Source organism: Lucilia sericata, unplaced genomic scaffold (genome assembly GCF_015586225.1).
Source record: "Lucilia sericata isolate MDLA Ls3-8-SP2 unplaced genomic scaffold, ASM1558622v1 Contig000096F_arrow, whole genome shotgun sequence".
NCBI lineage: Eukaryota > Metazoa > Arthropoda > Insecta > Diptera > Calliphoridae > Lucilia > Lucilia sericata.
This window is the reverse complement of record NW_023994128.1, coordinates 389,833-410,031: the sequence shown is the minus strand read 5'-3', so window position 1 is coordinate 410,031 and position 20,199 is coordinate 389,833. Positions and strand designations below refer to the sequence as shown.

Below are 20,199 nucleotides of genomic sequence, written 5' to 3'. Positions count from 1 at the left end.
GGTGAGAAGTGAACAATGTATTAGTTGTTGTTGTAGTTGATGGACTGATTTAGTAAAACCAATGTTCAAATGATCAATGCATTCTTTTTATAATAAATCATCCGTAGCTATGACATTTCAAAGAAGCAGAATTGTGGATTATTCTAATTCAAATTTAAGTGCTCTAAAGGAGAGGGCTCAATAACTTTTTAAACTATTTAATGTCTATAAGTGTTAAGATCACTTACCAGATATTAAAAATGTTTATCATGTTCTCCAGAATATAAAGCTATAAAGATAAAAAATAAATTTTATAATTAAAGTAACATGATTTACGATATTTTAATATAGAAAAGAAAAGTAAAATACATACTTATAATATGTATGTTCAAACATAAAATACCTTTAATAATAGTGTTAAAATTAATAAAGAAACACCAACAGACAGCTGGTCACTTTCATACATTAAATTTTATAAGCCCAGAAGGCAAACAGTTGTTTAATAAAATATCTTCCAGCTAAATTGAAATGAAGAAGAAAAATGTTAATTGAATTTTATTTTATTTTAAAATAAAGCCAATATTGTTGTTAATGATACTGTTGATCTAAAGATATTTGTGATAAAATTGCTCGTGATGATGACGCGGTAGTTTTTGTTTAATAAATAATTTGTTTTAAAAACACTTAAATCATGTTTTTGTATGTTTTATTACATTTGTGTTATTTTTGAAGTTGTTCAAAATTGTTAAACAATTTGTAGTACTTAAAAAGTGTGTATGTTGTTATAAAATTACTAAATAATTAATTAATTAACTAAATTTATAACTAGTTATAGGGCTATGCCGAATATTAAACACCCTTCCCCTATAAGCTACTTAATTGTAAATACCTCGAATATTTATAGAAATTAACATTTATAAAGTTAAATTTGCATTCCATAATGACATCTACTAGGATGGAATTCCGTGAGTTGAAGTGAGTAACTGAAAAGGACTCTACATGGGAGCTACAACCAATAAAGAGATCCGGAAAAAAAATTTGCATAGACGGACAGAGAGACCGATTGACATGGCTAAATCGATTTCGCTATCTGTAAGGGTCTTAAAATTATATTGAAAAAAGTACAAACAGAATGACAAATTTTCATATGCCCTCCTCACGAAGGTGAAGGGCATAAAAAAGCAGCGTAAAGGTAAATAATTATTATTTGAATAGTTATAGAAAGTAAGGTTGACTCTGTAAGTGATAAACAATTAAAAAAAAAGTGTTTTAAATGACTTACTTAAGTGAAATCAGAGTTGACATTAGATAACTCTGGTTTCACTTAAAACATAATTTTTTTGGCAAAAATTAGCACAAACCTATAAAATAAATGTTTCTTTTTTTCTCATATCTTTAACACTAAAAAATATACTTAAAAAAATTTAGATGATAAAACAGTAGCACAATTTTAAAAATAACTCGTATATAAAAAACTGCAAACAAGTTTGATGGTCAATAGCAATCAACATTAAAAAGCGTAATAGAAAAAACACTTGACAACTTAATTTCATTTCACTAACGAAATTAATGTGCAATAGGCAACATAGAAAGACTAACCAGAAGAATTGAGGTCAATAGATATTTTTTATTTAATAAAATTTTACTTTTGAAAAAATTTAATAACAAACTGTCTTGAGATTCTAGATAAAAATAAAACACAATAAATAACAATTTCACAGAAGAAATTTAAGCAAAAAAAAAAAAGTTCATTTAAATTTTATGGCCTACACTTTACAGGTTAATGGACTTAAGAACGCATTTTGATAGAAACAAAATAAAAAAAATTGTAAACCAGGCTAGAAAGAGTGAAGGAAAAGGTAATAGAGTAGACCAGACCTGCGGTTTTCATAATTTTTGTTTCACGGAACCCTTAGTTTATTTAATCACGGAACCCTTAGTTTATTAATCTCGCGTAGTCTATAATCTAAGTCTAGTCTAGTCTATAGTCTAGTCTATAGTCTAGTCGTATAGTCTAGTCTATAGTCCTAGTCTATAGTCTAGTCATAGTCTATCTATAGTCTAGTCTATAGTCTAGTCTATATCTAGTATAGTCTAGTCTATTAGTCTAGTCCTAATAGTCTATCTTAGTCTAGTCTATGAGTCTAGTCTATAGTCCTAGTCTAAGTTCTGTCCTATATCTAGTTAAGTCTAAGTCTATAGTCTAGTCTATAGTCTAGTCTATAGTCATAGTCTATAGTCTAGTCTATAGTCTAGTCTATAGTCTAGTCTATAGTCTAGTCTATAGTCAGTCTATAAATCTAGTCTATAGTCCCCTATCTATAGTCTATCAAAGTCTAGTCTATAGTCTAGGTCTAGTCTAGTCTATAGTCTATAGTCTAGTCTATAGTCTAGTCTATAGTCTAGTCTATAGTCTAGTCTATAGTCTAGTCTATAGTCTAGTCTATAGTCTAGTCTATAGTCTAGTCTATAGTCTAGTCTATAGTCTAGTCTATAGTCTAGTCTATAGTCTAGTCTATAGTCTAGTCTATAGTCTAGTCTATAGTCTAGTCTATAGTCTAGTCTATAGTCTAGTCTATAGTCTAGTCTATAGTCTAGTCTATAGTCTAGTCTATAGTCTAGTCTATAGTCTAGTCTATAGTCTAGTCTATAGTCTAGTCTATAGTCTAGTCTATAGTCTAGTCTATAGTCTAGTCTATAGTCTAGTCTATAGTCTAGTCTATAGTCTAGTCTATAGTCTAGTCTATAGTCTAGTCTATAGTCTAGTCTATAGTCTAGTCTATAGTCTAGTCTATAGTCTAGTCTATAGTCTAGTCTATAGTCTAGTCTATAGTCTAGTCTATAGTCTAGTCTATAGTCTAGTCTATAGTCTAGTCTATAGTCTATAGTCTAGTCTATAGTCTAGTCTAGTCTAGTCTATAGTCTAGTCTATAGTCTAGTCTATAGTCTAGCCTATAGTCTAGCCTATAGTCTAGTCTATAGTCTAGTCTATAGTCTAGTCTATAGTCTAGTCTATAGTCTAGTCTATAGTCTAGTCTAGTATAGTCTAGTCTATAGTCTAGTCTATAGTCTAGTCTATAGTCTGTCTAGTCTATAGTCTAGTCTAGTCTAGTCTAGTCTATAGTCTAGTCTAGTCTATAGTCTAGTCTATAATCTAGTCTATAGTCTAGTCTATAGTCTAGTCTATAGTCTAGTCTATAGTCTAGTCTATAGTCTAGTCTATAGTCTAGTCTATAGTCTAGTCTATAGTCTAGTCTATAGTCTAGTCTATAGTCTAGTCTATATATATATATATATATATATATATATATATATATATATTCTACGGTCTAGTCTATAGAGCACCTTTTTTGGATATAACATCGATTTTTAATTCTAATAATACAAAGAAAATATTTTTAGAAATAAGATTTCTCTTAAAATTTATATTAAATGTTTGTATAATATCAATTTAACACCTCATTTGTAAAACAATAATAATGAAGCTAATTAATTGAATATAGTTTTATTTTCATACATTTAATTGCAATTTTAAGAAATACATAAACAGAATTAAAAAAAAATAAATAAATACAACTAGTTACAATAACCATTTTTTAATTTTAAATTTCAATTCTGTATTCATAAATTTAATTATTGACATTAATATCCTTATAAAAGTCTTTTTATGTCTTTTTAATTATATGATTTTACAAAAAAAAAGAAATAGTAATATGCAAAATAAATTATGAAAAAAATAATAATTGTTGTAATTATTTACGCCTGATGTGCCATTATAAAAAAAGGCAATAAAAACAAAGAAACATTTAAATACATGAATGAATAAAGGAAAACAATGAATGAATGAAGAAATAAAAGATTGAATGAATGTTTAAATGTGTTGGGACAAACATATAATTGTTTGTATTTACAATCAACCAACAACTACTTGGTGGTATTTGATATAAATGTAAAAACTACAACTATTTATTTTTCATACAATATAAAATGTACCAATTATATTAAAATGTATCTCGTTATCAACAACACCCCCTCCCAGGGCTTTGTTTAATGTATGAAAATAAAAAACATATTGCCTGTAATTATAAAAAATATTAAATACGATATAAAAAATAATAATAAATTGTGTTGTTGGTTTGTAAGCCTATGTATGTACTATATGTATGGTAGATCTGTGTTTTTGAAAAAATTTGTTTGAAATTCATTCATATAAATAGTTTTGTGGGGCAGACAATAATTGTGTAGCATTAGGGACGTACACATGTTTACCTGTCATAACTTACAATTTTTATTATAGTCATTATATTAGATTGTCTCATATTTTAAAAATTTAGAAGTCAGACGCGTCTGACATAATCATATGTTCTACAAAAATGATTCTCATCACTTGTAAAATAATATAAAGCATTTTGAATTCGTTTTTGAAATTTCTCAGACATAATGGTTGTTTTTAGACATTAAATAAATTAATTGATAATTGATTTACAATTTTCCTATTTAGGTATAAATTTAATTTTGCAACATTTTCAACATTAAATAGGTGCCGCCCTAATCAACCTACTTAGCGCAATTATCAGTTGAAGCCAGAGTCCTAAAGCAACAACTTTTGTTGAAATTTTAGTAATGGGCAATTTCATGTCAAGTGACCCAACGATTTCGACGAAATACTATTGGATCGAAGGTCAGACACAAATTTTCAGCTCTATCGGTCAATAACTGCCGGACTTAGAGGGGATCTAAGTTGGTCATTTTGGTCATACAGGGTTTTATTCAAATGAGTGTTGTTCAAAGGAGTTCAGATAGCTATTTCTTCATCGTTTTCAAAATGAGCCCTTTTTTTGCTTAAAAAAAGCTTATATTATTTTCTTTAAGGGCTTTATAGTCCCATAATGGCGAGTAGGATATCTATCAAAAAACTTATTTTTTTAACTCTAGAATAAATTTTTTTTTTCAATATTTGGCACTTAATTTTCCCCCATTTTTTTCAAAATGGACGGTTTTGTCACCCTTTTTTGCCCAAAGAAAACTTAGACCATTACCTTTAAGAGCTTTGTGATGGATTAGTGGGATACAAGGGGCATATGTGAACTATGACCCCTTCGATAGAGCTGAATTTGTGTTTGGCCTACTACCCCATAGTACTAATCTTGTTGCAAATGTCATCAAAATCAGAAGACATCGGTTTTATAAGTTGGGTCACTTGACACGAAATTCCCCTAATATATTTTTTTATAAATTGAAAATTTATAGAACATTCTTTCGAAATTCTCTATAAATTTGCGTAAAAAATATTTTCGAATAAAGTGAGGTTAGTTACCAAGCAAAAACTTATATTGTAAATTAAGGAGTTAAAATTAAAAAATTTGCTTACATAACAGTATTTTGAGTCATTATTTTAACACCGTGATGACATTGTAGGCAATTATTTAACACACTCGCTTACAAGCAGGGAGTTATGTAAGCACCTACTATGATCGCCAGCAAACAAGTAGTTAAGTAAGCAGTTGTTTTGGAAAATAAAAAACCTACTAGAATACTTCCACTGCATCTACTATCAGTTTTGACAAAAATTTAATTTGTTTTGTTCTCTTGAAAAACATTCATTCATCCGCTTCTTTTTAATGTCACCATTATTTCAAAGCTCTGATATTCATCAACAATTGCAATACTGTATGTTCATTCATTGTGGCAACACACAATAATGTTGCACTCAAGAGGTGCAAAGTGTTAAGTGGCGTTTACTTGTGCAAAACAGATACATACGTACCTACATACATATGTATGTATGTTTCCTCTTACAATTACAAGTATATTTTTTTGTTAGAATTCATATTTAATTTTAATTTTCTCCAAGTTGATAAATTTCCTTTATTGTTGTCGTATTGCCTTTGTAATAAATTAACCTAATTAAATTAAATGGTCAGAGGTTTTCCATTCATTACTAAATTGAAAGAACAGAGTAAGAAATACTACAATTAAAAAATAGTCAATAATTTGTATGGGGCATTTGTATGGTTTACGTGGTAGTTCACTACGCGCCATTTATACTGTCTTCAATACAATTCCGCAATGATTGCGTGAGAAAGGTGGGTGAGTGTGGAGGAATGATGGGAAGGAAAATGTAATTTTTAATTTCAGCAACTGCATTTGTAACATGTGCAAGTTGCATGCGCTGCATTGTGGCCGCATGTACAAGTATAAAACACATGTTGTGGTTCATGTTTTTGCTTATTTTTGGTATTTTTTTTTTTTCAAAATGATACTAACTCGGTATATAAAGTATGTAGTACGTAGGTTTTTAGATGCTTATGCACAATAAAATAGATGCTGCAACTGTAAATAAATATTGGTTACAAATTTTAATGATTTATGTAAATCCTACAGATTTAATAGAATAAAGAATTTTGATTTTTTATAAATCAATCTGTAACCCTCTGTACTAATTATTAGTTCCTTTCGAACCTGATAGGATCATAGGCCCCATTCTGTACTAATAACCCAAACTTACTTTTTGGTAACAAAAAAGAACAAATGTATTCACTTCAATCACAATCGATTGTATTTTTAGAAATTTCAACTTAATTCTATGATACTATTGGTTGATCTTCGAGATTGTCATGGCTTCTTGGTTGTCATGGCTTAAAGTGCTACATGACATGTCAACTCACACAACAGGTTACATCTATGTAAGTCAAAATTTTGTATGATTCATTATTGTGTCGTATATTTGGAACATTTATGTATATGGGCTTTACCATAAGAAGGTATAATCGGTCGACCATGCCCCACTGTATTTTCATACATATTTTGTTTATGCACTGAAAATAATCCATGCTCAACTTTACGAAAAAAAATTTCGAAACTTCTATTTTCGTAATATTTAAAAAAATTTCGTGTATAATACGAAATATTATTTAATAAAACCCTTTTCTATTTTTACGAAAGTACGAAAACCTTTCGTAATATTTTTTTCTTTAATTTTAGTCAAATTAAATATAATGATATTAATTAAATTATCATTAAATAAAACACAACATTTTTATAAAATTTAAGAAAATGTATAATATTATTCACGAATTATTTTCATAAAAAAAAAATTTAAAATTCGTGTGGAGAATAATTTTGAACTAAAATTAGAAAAATTATTTTAAAATGAACAAATATATTTGCATAAATTAATATTTGGTAAATTTTACCATATTTATTCAAAATTCACTTTTTTGAATTTAAGTAAATTAATTTTTCCAAGATTATTTCGCATTATACTAAAATATTTCGTACAATTTCGTATATATTACGAAAGAATTTCGTGGTGCGAAACAACGAACGATTCGTACAATGTACGACATTTTTCGTATATATTAGGCATGGACTTTTTTCAGTGTGGTAAATTTCGTCACAAGTTTCCCAACTTTAAAAATCGATGTCTTCCGATTTGGATGAAATTTGCAAGATTAGTACTATGGGATAGTAGGGCAGACACAAACTTTCAGCTCTATCGGTCAAGAACTGCCGGAGTCAGAGGGGGGTCAAAGTTTGACATTTTGGTCATACAGGGTTTTATTCAAATGAGTGTAACTTTTCAGTTATTTCTTCATTCTTTCCAAAAAAAAATTAAAATTTTTTAAAATAATTTTTTTAAAAAATTATTTTTTTTATTTTTTTTTTTTTCAAAATGAGCCTTTTTTGCTTAAAAGAAAGCAATTTCCTTGATGGGCCACTAGATGCGAGTGGCATATATCTATCAAAAAATTATTTTTTAACTCAAGAATAAAATTTTTTCAACATTTGGCACAAAATTTTCCCCTATTTTTCCAAAATGGACGCTTTTGTTGTATTTTTTTAGTCCAATGAAAGCTTAGACCATTTCCTTTAAGAGCTTTGTGGTCACTTAGTGAAATGCAAGGTACATATGTATGTGAAAAAAAAATAATATTTTTACTCAAAAACTTTGATTTTGCAGTTCAAATATTTGATATATGTATATACTTATATGTATATCACTCGCATACTAATAAGATATGACAAAGCTCTAAGTCTAAGCTTTCATTTGAGTAAAAGAATACAAGAAAAAGGTCCATTTTGGCAAAAACGGCCCATTTTGAAAAAAATTCTTTTTAAAATTCATTTTTTGGAAAGAATGAAGAAATACCTATCAGTACCGCAATTCAGTAACTTTTTAACTACAAAATTTTGTCGTTAAATAGTATAATTTCGTAAGTTAACAATAATTGTCGTTATGTGGTATTCTGAATTTTATTTCACCGATTCTTTTTGTTAAACAAAATCATTAGTTAACGAAAAGTATCGGCAATGTAACGACAAATAAAAAGTTCACGTTAATAATTTTATATTTTAAAAATATTTCAATACAAAACTTTTGACATTCTCATATTTTTCCGATATTTGTCGTTAAAATATTCTATGTTCGTTAAAAAGTTACAGAATTGAAAATTCGTTAATGCAACCGATGTTTGTCGTTACTTTACGATATCGGTAGTTAAAATTATAAAATTACAGAATTGCGGTACTGAATTTTTGCTAGGACCAATAGGTGAAAAGTTATACTAATTTGAATAAAACCCTGTATGACCAAAATGTCTAACTGCGGCCCCCTCTAACTCCGCAGTTCTTGACCGATAGAGCTGAAAATTTGTGTCTGACCTACTATCCAATAGTACTAACCTTAGTGCAAATTCCTTTAAGGGCTCTATAGTACCAGAATGCGAGGATGCGAGTTGGATATATATCAAAAAATTATTTTTTAACTTTAGAATAAGATATTTTCAATATTTGACACTTAATTTCCCCCTATTTTTTTTTTCAAAATGGGCGTTTTTGTTGTATTTTTTATTTAATAGGAAGCTTAGACCATTTCCTTTAAGAGCTTTGTAGTTACTTAGTGGGATTTGTACAATTTTTGCTAGGACCAATAGGTGAAAAGTTACACTAATTTGAATAAAAGCCAGTATGACCAAAACGTCCAACTTTGACCCCCTCCAACTACGACAGTTCTTCTGGCATACTATTCAATAGTACTAACCTTGGTGCAAATTTCACCTAGACATCGATTTTAGAAGATGGGTCACTTGATACGAAATTACCCATATATATATTTTTCTCATGTTCAGTACATTAATACGAATCGATTGAGAAGTATTCCTACAGGAGATTATTAAAAAAGCTGTTCCTCGGGACACTCTAATGCATATAGTTTGTATCATTCGAAACATTTGAAATAAATCTGTAGTTCTAATTTAGATATATGACAGCGAAGAATTCAATGTTTCGGTTATGTTAAAGTCATAAATTATTTTTATCGTTTTTAAAATATAAGCAAAGTTTTAGCTCTCACGTGTTAAAAGAATTAATTATGGATCTAATTTCTCACTGTTTGTTAAGAGTTCAGTAGCAATCAGGCATCGGCAGTGATGACTCGTTTCAGGAACGAAACGCAACAGAGTTCACAAGAGAACTCTTTGCCTAACTCCACTCTTACTAGAGAATAAAAGTATTTTCTAAAGTGACAACTAGTTTTAAACTTGATTGCCACTGACATGCAAAGTAGCTCTTCAGTCGAGCCAAGAAAAGAAATACATTGCCTCAATCAAAACTACAGTGTTACGAATGCTTACATTTCCACATGTAGCTTTGAGCGCACTTCATGAAAACGCATTGCAGTTGTAGTAAATATATACATAATCGTAAACATTCTATTGTCTTCTGTATGATATTGTCAATTAAACATTTTACAAGTGTAAATAGTTAGAGAAGCAGGTTCAATACATGGAGATTTGAGTTTTTATTTTAACGTTTTATACTTTACAGATTTTTTTTTTTTTACTATTTTGTGGTTTTATATAGATTTCATGATAAAAATATAATATGAAGTCGAAATAAAACATATAAAAGATCCAGAATATTATTAGAAAACTTGCGATTTAGCTTAATTATCATGCAAGTTCCAATAGCAAAACTCTAAAATGTATGTACAATTTATAGCTATATAACTTATCTTTATATATCTATAAGAACTTCATTGCACTAGATATCGAAATTGCTACAAGTAACCAAAAAAAAAAAAACAAAACTACAACCATTACATGAAACAACACTTTTATCTATTGATTTATTTTATAAAATTGTTTAATAAAGTTTTACAATAATTTTCTTGTTTTTCTTCCTACCAGCCTCCCCCCTTTCTCCCTGCCACTATGATAGTTGTCATAGTTAAATCCGCAAACTTCCGTGGTATCAGTTGGTTACAACAGTTGTAATTTTCTGTTGATGTTGCTGCTTCCTTTTTACTCCACATTTGCTTGTGCGTGCAAGCGAGTTGGTCGACACTGGCAACCAACAAACTGCTTTTTTTTTTGGAACATGTGTGTCATTGTGTTAAAAATTGCTAAATTTTCGTTGTAGATGAGTATTTGCATTTATGCGGGTATATTCATGTCAATTTCCAATTTTAAATGCAACAGAAATAAACAATTTGTATGTGGAAGTTGTGCTTTTTTTTTGGAAATCGGAATGATCATTTATTGGAGAGTATTCATTTAATATTCAAATGTTGCTTGTAAAAAGATAACAAAAAATAACTTTTAAGCACCCTACAGATAAGTTGACAAAAAAAATTATATATGGGTCATTTCGTGTCAAGTGATCCAATTTTAAAAATTGATGTCTTACGATTTTGATGAAATTGGGACCAAGGTTAGTACTATTGGAAAGTAGACCAGACACAAATTTTCAGCGCTATCGGTCTACTTTGACTTAGAGGGGGTCAAAATTGGACATTTTGGTCATACAGGGTTTTTTTTTAAATGAGTGTAACTTTTCACCTAGCAAAAATTGTCAAAAGGAATTCAGAGAGAAATATTTTCACTGTTTCCAAAAACATTTTTTGTTAAATTCGCATCGAGAGGTATTGTCAAAAGGAATTCGAGATATATTTTCACTGTTTTCAAAAACATTTTTTTTAAATTCGCATCGAGAGGTATTCCTATATGAGATTCTAAAAAAGGGTGTTCCTCGAGACACTCTAATATACGTACATATTACTCAGTTGTTATATAAAGATTTTTCATTCTAATGGATATTTTACCAAGATACTGAAAACTTTGTCTTTTATATTTTATAGTAACAACTACACAATTTATTTACCACAATTAAACACTCATCTCTGTATAGTTCCCGCAATATTCGTTGCTTACCAAACAACAAATGTTTTCACTAAGTCAATAACACAACGCGAATAAAAACTTTAATTTTCCCAATAATAAAATAAAAACAAGTTTTATATCAATATTAAAAAAAATAAAATAAATTTTTGTATATAAAATATTTTTTCTTCTCATTTGTATGCATTTACAATTGTATGCAAATTCAACCCTTTTAAATAGAATGGAAATGTATTTCTACAAACCAAATGAAGTTGAAAAAATACGAAAAACAAAATTTAGTAAAATTTTGTAGTGTTGAAATATATAATATTAAAACACTGAATACAAAATAAGAGGCTTCAGTATAAAATCTTGAATATTTTTGAAGCAGAACAGCTTGAACATAATAACATTTTTTAATAAAAATATTGCTTTAGTTGTCTTAACAAAATTTTGTGAGTACAACTGAAAATATAGTATATTCAAAATATTAGACTTTTCGATTTCTAACCAACGTTAATCTTAACTGTTTTATATTTTTGTTCAATTTTTCAATTCATTCAATTATTTCTGTGGATCATTTTATCTGTTGCACTATTTTCTTCTATTGTTTTTTTTTTTTTTTTTTTTTGTAACATAAGCTTTTAATTTGTGATTTTTTTCAACATGTTTTACTTCATTTTAATATGCGAACACAAGCCATTAAAAAATTATGTTTTATCATTTTATTATATGGCTTAATAACTAAAACAGCGTCAGGCTTAATTTCCATTGTGTCCAGCAAACAATTTTAATTGAAGATTTAGAATTTAACAAATATCAAAAATATCTAGAAAATTGATCTCAACAAACATACAGACGGACATGACATATAGTCGGGAAGTTTTATTAACGAAATTACAAAGGGTAATAAGAGTAATAAGATACTCTTATTACCCACCATCAAAGAAAAGTTGGCGAGTAATGTTTTGAATTTGGACCTTATAGGCACATCGGGTGTGTAGCAAAAGGTCATCAAATTAGTTCACCAGTGTACCAATACCTGCTAAATCGCGTAAATTTATTGATCTTTTATACAATTATAAGGTGAGCATTCTGGCCTAGCCTTTTTAAGAATTCATGTAGGAATACTTCTCAACCGATGCATATTAATGTACTGTGCCTGCGCTTAGTAACTTTCGAATCGAAAAAAAAATACGAAAAATTTATAATCGTCTTGTTTAAAATGGAAAAAAGAATTAAAAATTCGTACTCAAATCAAAATTGTCAATTTTTATAGAATAGTCGATAAAAAGTGCATTTTATGCTCATATCTTGCAAACACTTTTGAATTTTGCTCTTGTCATAAAGAAGATACATATATAGTATATGTATATATACATATACATATATACACTTTTATACTCTTCACCTTGGTGTAATTTACAATTCACACAATATAATTTTCCAACCGCATAAGTATATATATTTTGGATCCTCATAGATAGCGGAGTCGATTAAGCCATGTCCGTCTGTCCGTCTGTCTGTCTGTCCGTCTGTATTTCTGTTGAAATCAATTTTCTGAAGACTACAGATATCTTTGGAAACCAAATCTTCAATAATTCTGTCAGACATGCTTTCAAGAAGTTTTCTATTTAAAATCAGCAAAATCCGTTTATAAATAACAGAGATATTAGCAAAAATCCGAGACAACCTCTGAAAATGTCATCAAAAAAAGATAATGTTTTGCATACAGAAGCATGATAACAACAGCAACGCAGATATTGTGCTTGATTGTATGTGAAGTACGTTGTTGTCGCTCGTTAACGATTGAAAACAAAAACAAAGTTTAGCATGTTTTTGTTGTTTTTCTTGTTTATCACAGTGAATGAAGTGATTTTTTGGAAAGATTAAAAAAATGTGTTTGTAATAAATGTTATAAAAAACTACTGTGAAGGATATATACGATTCGGCACAACCGAATATAGCATTCCAGTTTCATTTCAAGTGGAAAGTTTTTCATTGTGAAATTGCACCGTTTTCATTAACGACACGTATACGTGTTAATGAATTATTGATATTACAAATATTAAGTATACGCCTAATTTAGAGAAGCAATTGAAAGGAAAAAAAAATCGATATTTTTTAAAGTTTTTTTGCGATTTTCATCTTGAAGATGTTAATTTTTTGTTCTTTATGACAAGAACTATGTCTAGGTGAGTAAATCAAAATTCCGAACGATTTACAAGATAAATCTTTAAGAAAATATGTATGTATATTTAGAAACTTACCCAAGTAGCCAGTTTTTTATATGGGAAAATTTCATGTCAAGTGACCCTGCTTTTAATACCAAGACATCGGGATGAAATTTCAAGCAATGTTAGTCCTATGGATAGTAGTTTAGCTACAATTTTTCAACAAGATCGATCAAGAACCCTCTGAGTTACAGTAGGTAAATGTTTGGCATGTTTGCCAAAAACCATCTATATATATTCTTATTACCTTTTATTCTTAGCAAAACTTGTTCCATAAAGTTTAAATAGATAATTTCTTCAATCTTTCGAAAACGAAACAAATATTAAAAAATGTACAAAATGTTTTTTAAAGTTTTTCAGAATTTTGTCCAAAATGTGCCCTTTTTATTTTCATTATATTTTGGTTAAAAAACCTTGAGTTGTTCCTCTAAAAGCCTTATGGAATATCTGTCCAAATAAATGTTTTATAACTCAAGAAAAAGGGTTTTCACTTTCATCCCGATCCAAAGGCATCAGTTTCAAAAGTGACATGAAATCTCCCATTATGTAAGATCAATAAGTTACTTGCACTTACCTGAAAAGAAAAAAAGGATTAAAAGTTATTTTTCGTAAATATAAAGCACATGAAAAGTCTATCGTTATAATAAACTATATATATATATATATATGAATAATTTTTTGTTAATTTCCTCTTTAAATTTCAAATATTTTACGTTTATTTTATGCGAATTCTACCTAAGTAAATAAAATAGGTATCCGTGGCTTAATAAATCACTTTCAACACCCGCAAAATCCTTTTAAATAACATGGAATTATAAAAAATGCAAACATAACCCAGCAAAATATAGAATGTATATTGACACTTTAACATCAATTTGTATTCATTAACAATAATTCAATTTATTGTGCAAAAAAACAATTATAAGCCATTTATTTTTTTTAACAAGAGCATTGGGTTTTTTAACTGTTGCTGTAGGTTTTAATTAAAATCTACTTTAATGTTTATAATCCTTTTAAAAATATATTTTATAAAATGTTTATAAATTCACAAGACACAAATAAACTCACACATGTAAAAACACATTAGCAAATGCATATCGGCCATTTACTATAAGATAGGCATAATTCAAAATTTTAAAGTTTTTTAAATTTAAATGTCATTAAACATTTAAAGCTATACCATTCTTGTTGTAAATGAGAAAAATTTACCATTGAAAAAGTACTGGAGAAAAAAACACAGCGCAGCAGAAAGAGAAACAGTTTTAGACACAGTTAAATTATTAAAATTTATGAATGTTTGCCCCATGTGGAATATACATACATAACTTTTGTAATAAGTCTATGTATATATTTTTTGTACATGCATAAATAAATTTAATTAAATTATAATTGATATTCAATCAATTTCAATTTATTTTTGCGCAAACATGTTAATGCATGTCCATTTAATTTTATTAATGAAAACATCATAAAGATTTACACTTTTTTGCACATATACTCACTCACTTTCTCTCTTTAAACCTGAGTGCCCAGCAGTTCGGCGGTACAGTACTGAACTACCATTTTAACCGACCGCTTAGGTTTGCCCCTAGCCACCAACTACACAGGTGACTATCAACTTTAACTAGAGTTTGTCTTACAAGGAAGTAAATCGCTACTCCATAGATTACAAGGATACTGTCAGATGCACATTTTTGCTTAAGTTTGTTTTTAAGTGACCACTCTTTAGATTACTTGGGGACTATAAAATAAAGAAAAGACAGTCTACGCTTTCGTTTACAAAGAGTACATTCGTGATTAAAAACGAACTAGAGCCAACCAGGTCGTTAGACGTTAGTGGAATAGCATTGACTCTTAGTCGAATTGCTGGATGTGCCAATCTGACACAAACAAACAATTTTATTAATCCCAAAAAGATTTTATATCACTTACTCATACACACACACACTCTTATATGTATACATACATACAGATGTATGTAAATGCAATTCATACACAGTTACATACATGTTTATCGAAGTTAATGGGTCAATCAATATTTGTACGATAAGTTAATTCCTTTAAATGTTTGTGTGTTTTTGTTGCCACATCGTTAAAATTGTGTTCTTGATGTTTTAATCCGAAAGCGTTTTTAAAGCCCTTTTAATGTGGTGGCAACTAAATGTGAGTAATTTGCCCAAAATCCCAATGGACATACAGACAATAATGTACTATATACTAACATATATACCCAGCAAAAACTGGGTAATGGCTTTCATTTGTAATTACTTACCTATCAATATACTTTTGAATGGCTACTACATATCGTTTGGATTACATAGAAGTAGTCTGATAATGTCTTACTAAGAATGTGTTATATAAAGAATTTCTAATTTATTAGTAATCTTGCCAGTAAAGATATAAAAGCTGTATACATTTTTTCATGTGATTTACATTGACTACTTTTTCTAATTACCTGTAATCGTTTGTGGTAAGTACTTGCCGCCAATAACATCACCATGTTAAAATAATGACTTGAAATGCTATTGTTTAAGTGAATTTTAGCATTTTAATCCCTTACATGGTAATGAATGTTTTTACTGGGTATTTAATAAAAGCAAATTGTTTGAAATTACCAATAAAAAATCAATTTATTTATAATTTTTTATTTATTAAAAAACTACTTATTTATTTAATAAATCCAAGGGATTTAAATGATGAATTCAAGGCATAAAAAAAATTCAAAAGGCATAAAAAATTTAACATATTTTTTAGTTTTATAATAATGTAACCCTGTCCAAAGCAGGAACTAGTAAGGGGACTAGTGTTAATGCTCATACCACTGAATTTTTTTTTCAATTATGTTTGCATTATTTAGCACCAGCCACCCTAATATTTCCAAATATGAATATTATTTACAACAAATAAAACTTTACATTTGAATTGTTGTACTTATTATTTACACAAATATTTATTTATGTTTACATTGTTAAATATTTTTGTTAACATTTAATTACACAACATTTTAAGTATAATACGCATTTAAAATTTCGATAAATTTAAAATATAATTTAAAAAGAATAAATTAAATTTTGATAAATAAACGACACGAAAATAAGTTTGCAATTGTGAACAATAGAAAATAAATTAAATATTTTTTACACTTAGTTTGATGCAACAACTAGAAATCTAATAACTGAGTTTATTATTTTTAAACTAGTCGTTATGACCTGGGTGCCCAGTGTCAAAAGTTTAATTTTAAAAGTATGCCGCCACAGTAAAAAACAAAAACGTCGGTCATGGACGACTATATGAAGCCGAAAATTGGCAATATATGCACAGGGAGAAAAATTACAAACTAAAGTTATCTTTATTTTTCTCAACTTTAGCCTAAAACGTACTTAAAATAATAACACATTGGGATTAATTCAACGATATGACAGCAAAAATGTAAATAAATAGGTAAATCTATTTTAAGCGGGTTATATTCAATTTAATTTCTTACTTAATTCAATCATATTCAATCATTCGCATCCTAATATATAATTCCCATTTAGTTAAGAATATTTTTGCAATAGTTAAGATTTTGACAAATGCTATCACTATATTTAAAATGAGTATTTAAATGCGTATGTGCATTTATATTAGTAATTTTAGTATCGTTTTTTGTAATTAACCTTTCTCTGAAATATTCTGAAATCAAGTACAAATCGAGCTCAAATCAAACCTGTTTTGGGATATAATCAATATCATATCAATCTTATCTAGTATGCATTTGTGATTAAATCAAGCCGAAAATTCTCAAAATATGTACTTTACAAGATCACTAACTATACCCAGTGTGCTTTGCTACCCTAAAAGCAATATAAATAAAAAAAAAACTCACATGGGAGATGCCACGCAAATTATTGAATTGAAGTTCGAACGCTAATAAGGATAAGAATGTGAATAATATTGTATTGTATTTAATTCATATGGGAAGGGCCAATCCCCCCATTGAAAGTCCGCCAATTTTTCTCTAAATGTTCACATGAATGTCAAAGTTCTTCATGTAAAATTTGAAGACTCTAGAGTATCTTAGATATACAAATTTGTCTATATAATTCGTATGGAGGTTCCAAGCTACCCCCTATTGAAAGTCAGCTTTTTCCCCACAAAATGTTCCGATGAATATGAAAGTCCTTTGTGCAAAATTTTAGGAATTCAATTAGTTTCTTAGATAAAATATTTTTTTGTTATAAATTCATATGGGAAATGCCGCTCGACCCATTGGTAGTCCGTCAATTTATTACCCAAAATATTTGCAAGGATGCTAAAGTTCTTCGTGCAAAACTTGAAGCTTTTAACTCTAATAGTTTACAAGATAAACGAATTATTGTATTTAATTAATATGGGAGGTGCCACGCCCCCTGCTGCTAGCCTGCCCACTTTTTATCCTAAATAATTATATTGAGACTTATGTGGCTCCGACAAAATTTGAGGACTCTAACTGTTATATTTTCTGAGATAAACTTATTTAATATTTTCTTAATATGGAAGGTGCCACGCCCACTATAGTCATTTCGCCCATTTTGTCCAAAAATATTCTTATGGATGTCAAAGTTGTCCGTGCAAAATTTGAAGACTCTAATTGTACCAGTTTCCAAGATATACGACTTTTAATAGTTATTTAGTAAGTAGACGTGGCACCTCGCCCACTTGAAATTTCAAAATAAAAAGTAGCCTATTTTTCCTTCCAGGCATACTAGAACACACTGTAAATTTCCAGAAAATCGGTTTAGCGGTTAGGCGGCCATAAATGGATTACTCATTTCTTTTTTGAGTGTAGTTATTTCGGCGCCCTTTTGCTTCTGTCAGGCCTTAATCCCTCAGTCCTAAAGTTTTCAATTACATGAAAAATTGTATAAAAATGTTTACTCATCAGAAAATCTCCAAATCTTGGCATCTTTTGTCACTTTTAACGTTTGTTAGTCCTGTTCATAAAAAATTTATTTTCTTATAAGATAATTGTTCAACTTGGAACAGAAGTAATAATGTTATATCCATTTCCTCCAATTACAAGGAGTATTTAGAAGTAAGAAATTATACAGGACAACAAAATTTGAGAAAATTCGAAACTCAGGGACCAAAGTACAAAAAAGATTGTGATTATTTTGCAGGAAAAAACTTTAACGACGATATCTCAGCAACTATAAAAGACTTTTTGAGATATTTTTAAAGTGGGAAAAAAATTAAAAAATACAACTGTTTTTTGTGTTTGTTCCCAGGTTTAGGTTAAGACATCTCCAAGAAGGAAGAAGACATAACAGAGCTTAAACCTTCATTTTAAAGTCAACAGATTGGACTTTCAGATAACATAAGAAATTTTATAAATAGAGATGACTTCTAGCTGTTATAGCGTGTCAAATATGGCCGAAATTTTATGATATCTTGAAAACCTGATGTGCTAGATAAATTTTAGCAAATAGCGCTCAATGCTTTAGAATAGCCTGGTCTAATTTATTGGCCTCTGTTTATTTATTGGCCTGTGTTATAACATAATCGATCATATAATACAAAAACACCACAAAATCGGCTTTCACATATCATATGAAACAAATTTTAAACGCCAATGACTAATAAATATACACAAACATATGTACATCTATTTATAACCTACACCACTTTAGTAGGGAGGGTATATTAGGTCTGTGCTGATGTTTATGATACCCACCTTAAAGTATACCAATCGGCTTAGAATCGTTTTCTGAGTCGAATTAGATATCTTCGTCCGTCCGTCCGTCCGTCTGGCTGGCTGTCTATGTAAACCTTGTGCGCAAGGTACAGGTCGCAATTTTCAAGATAATTGGAAATTTGGCACACACAAGGACGAAGTCTGTTGAAAATGGTTAAAATCGGTCCATTATTTCACCTAGCCCCCATACAACAAAACCCCCCGAAAAGGGCTTCTGAGTTCATAATTATGTTAAATATAACTGTATATCGATAAAAAGCAGCACAACTAAGTTTTATACAAGCCTTGATGACCTTGCCAAATTTCATAAAGATCCGGCCTCATTTGACCCTAGCTCCCATACAAAATCTCCTTTAGAAAATTACTTGAATGTCCAAAATTAACTTATAAACACAAATATCGCGATGAAATTCAGCACAAATAAATATTATATAAATATAAAAATATTCACAAAATTTTATGGGGCTTGGTCCATATTTGCCTCTAGCCCCCATATAAAGCCTCTTTCAGAAAATTAGTTTTTCATCCATAAATTGTTTAAATGTATCGGAATAAGGTAATATTGAATATAAATGCTTTATTATGAAAAATTAATCACATTTAATATTCATAAGGTATCATATGGTCGGTCACGCCCGACTATACTTTCTTACTTGTGTATATGTAGTTTTATTTATACATTCCCTTGAGTAATATAATAAAATCAATATCGACGATAGACCACAATTTTACTACTCTTTATTAATAGACCCCACAAAAACAATAGAAATTATCACTCGCACCCCTTTATCGTCCACAAATTTATTTAATTAATTTGATTTATGACAATCATTTTAAAAAAGTAAACAAACATCAACTAAAAGTCACTACACTCCATAACCACTTATAAATGCAAAACAATTAAAATTGATAAGCTAATTAAGACTATTTACCAGAAAATAGATAATTCACAAAAGAAAAGTATTTTCTAAAAAAACACACTTAAAATTAGAAAAAAAATTAAGCAGCCAAAAAACAACGGAATTTAATTGATAAATAAGAGGTTCAAAGAAAATATGTACATAAATTTGTTGGGGGAATTAAATTAATAATTTAAAGCTAAATAATTTAA

General features: G+C 28.9%; 1 protein-coding gene across 1 annotated transcript in view; it reads right to left on the bottom strand.

The window, feature by feature from the left end:
- The window catches only part of LOC119599903 (probable serine/threonine-protein kinase DDB_G0282963), a 338,233-nt gene that overhangs the window by 235,567 nt on the left and 82,467 nt on the right, over positions 1-20,199 (bottom strand). The window contains exon 2 of the mRNA XM_037949845.1: positions 228-268. The gene's annotated coding sequence lies outside the window, so the exon portion shown is untranslated. The remainder of the gene's footprint in view (positions 1-227; positions 269-20,199) is intronic.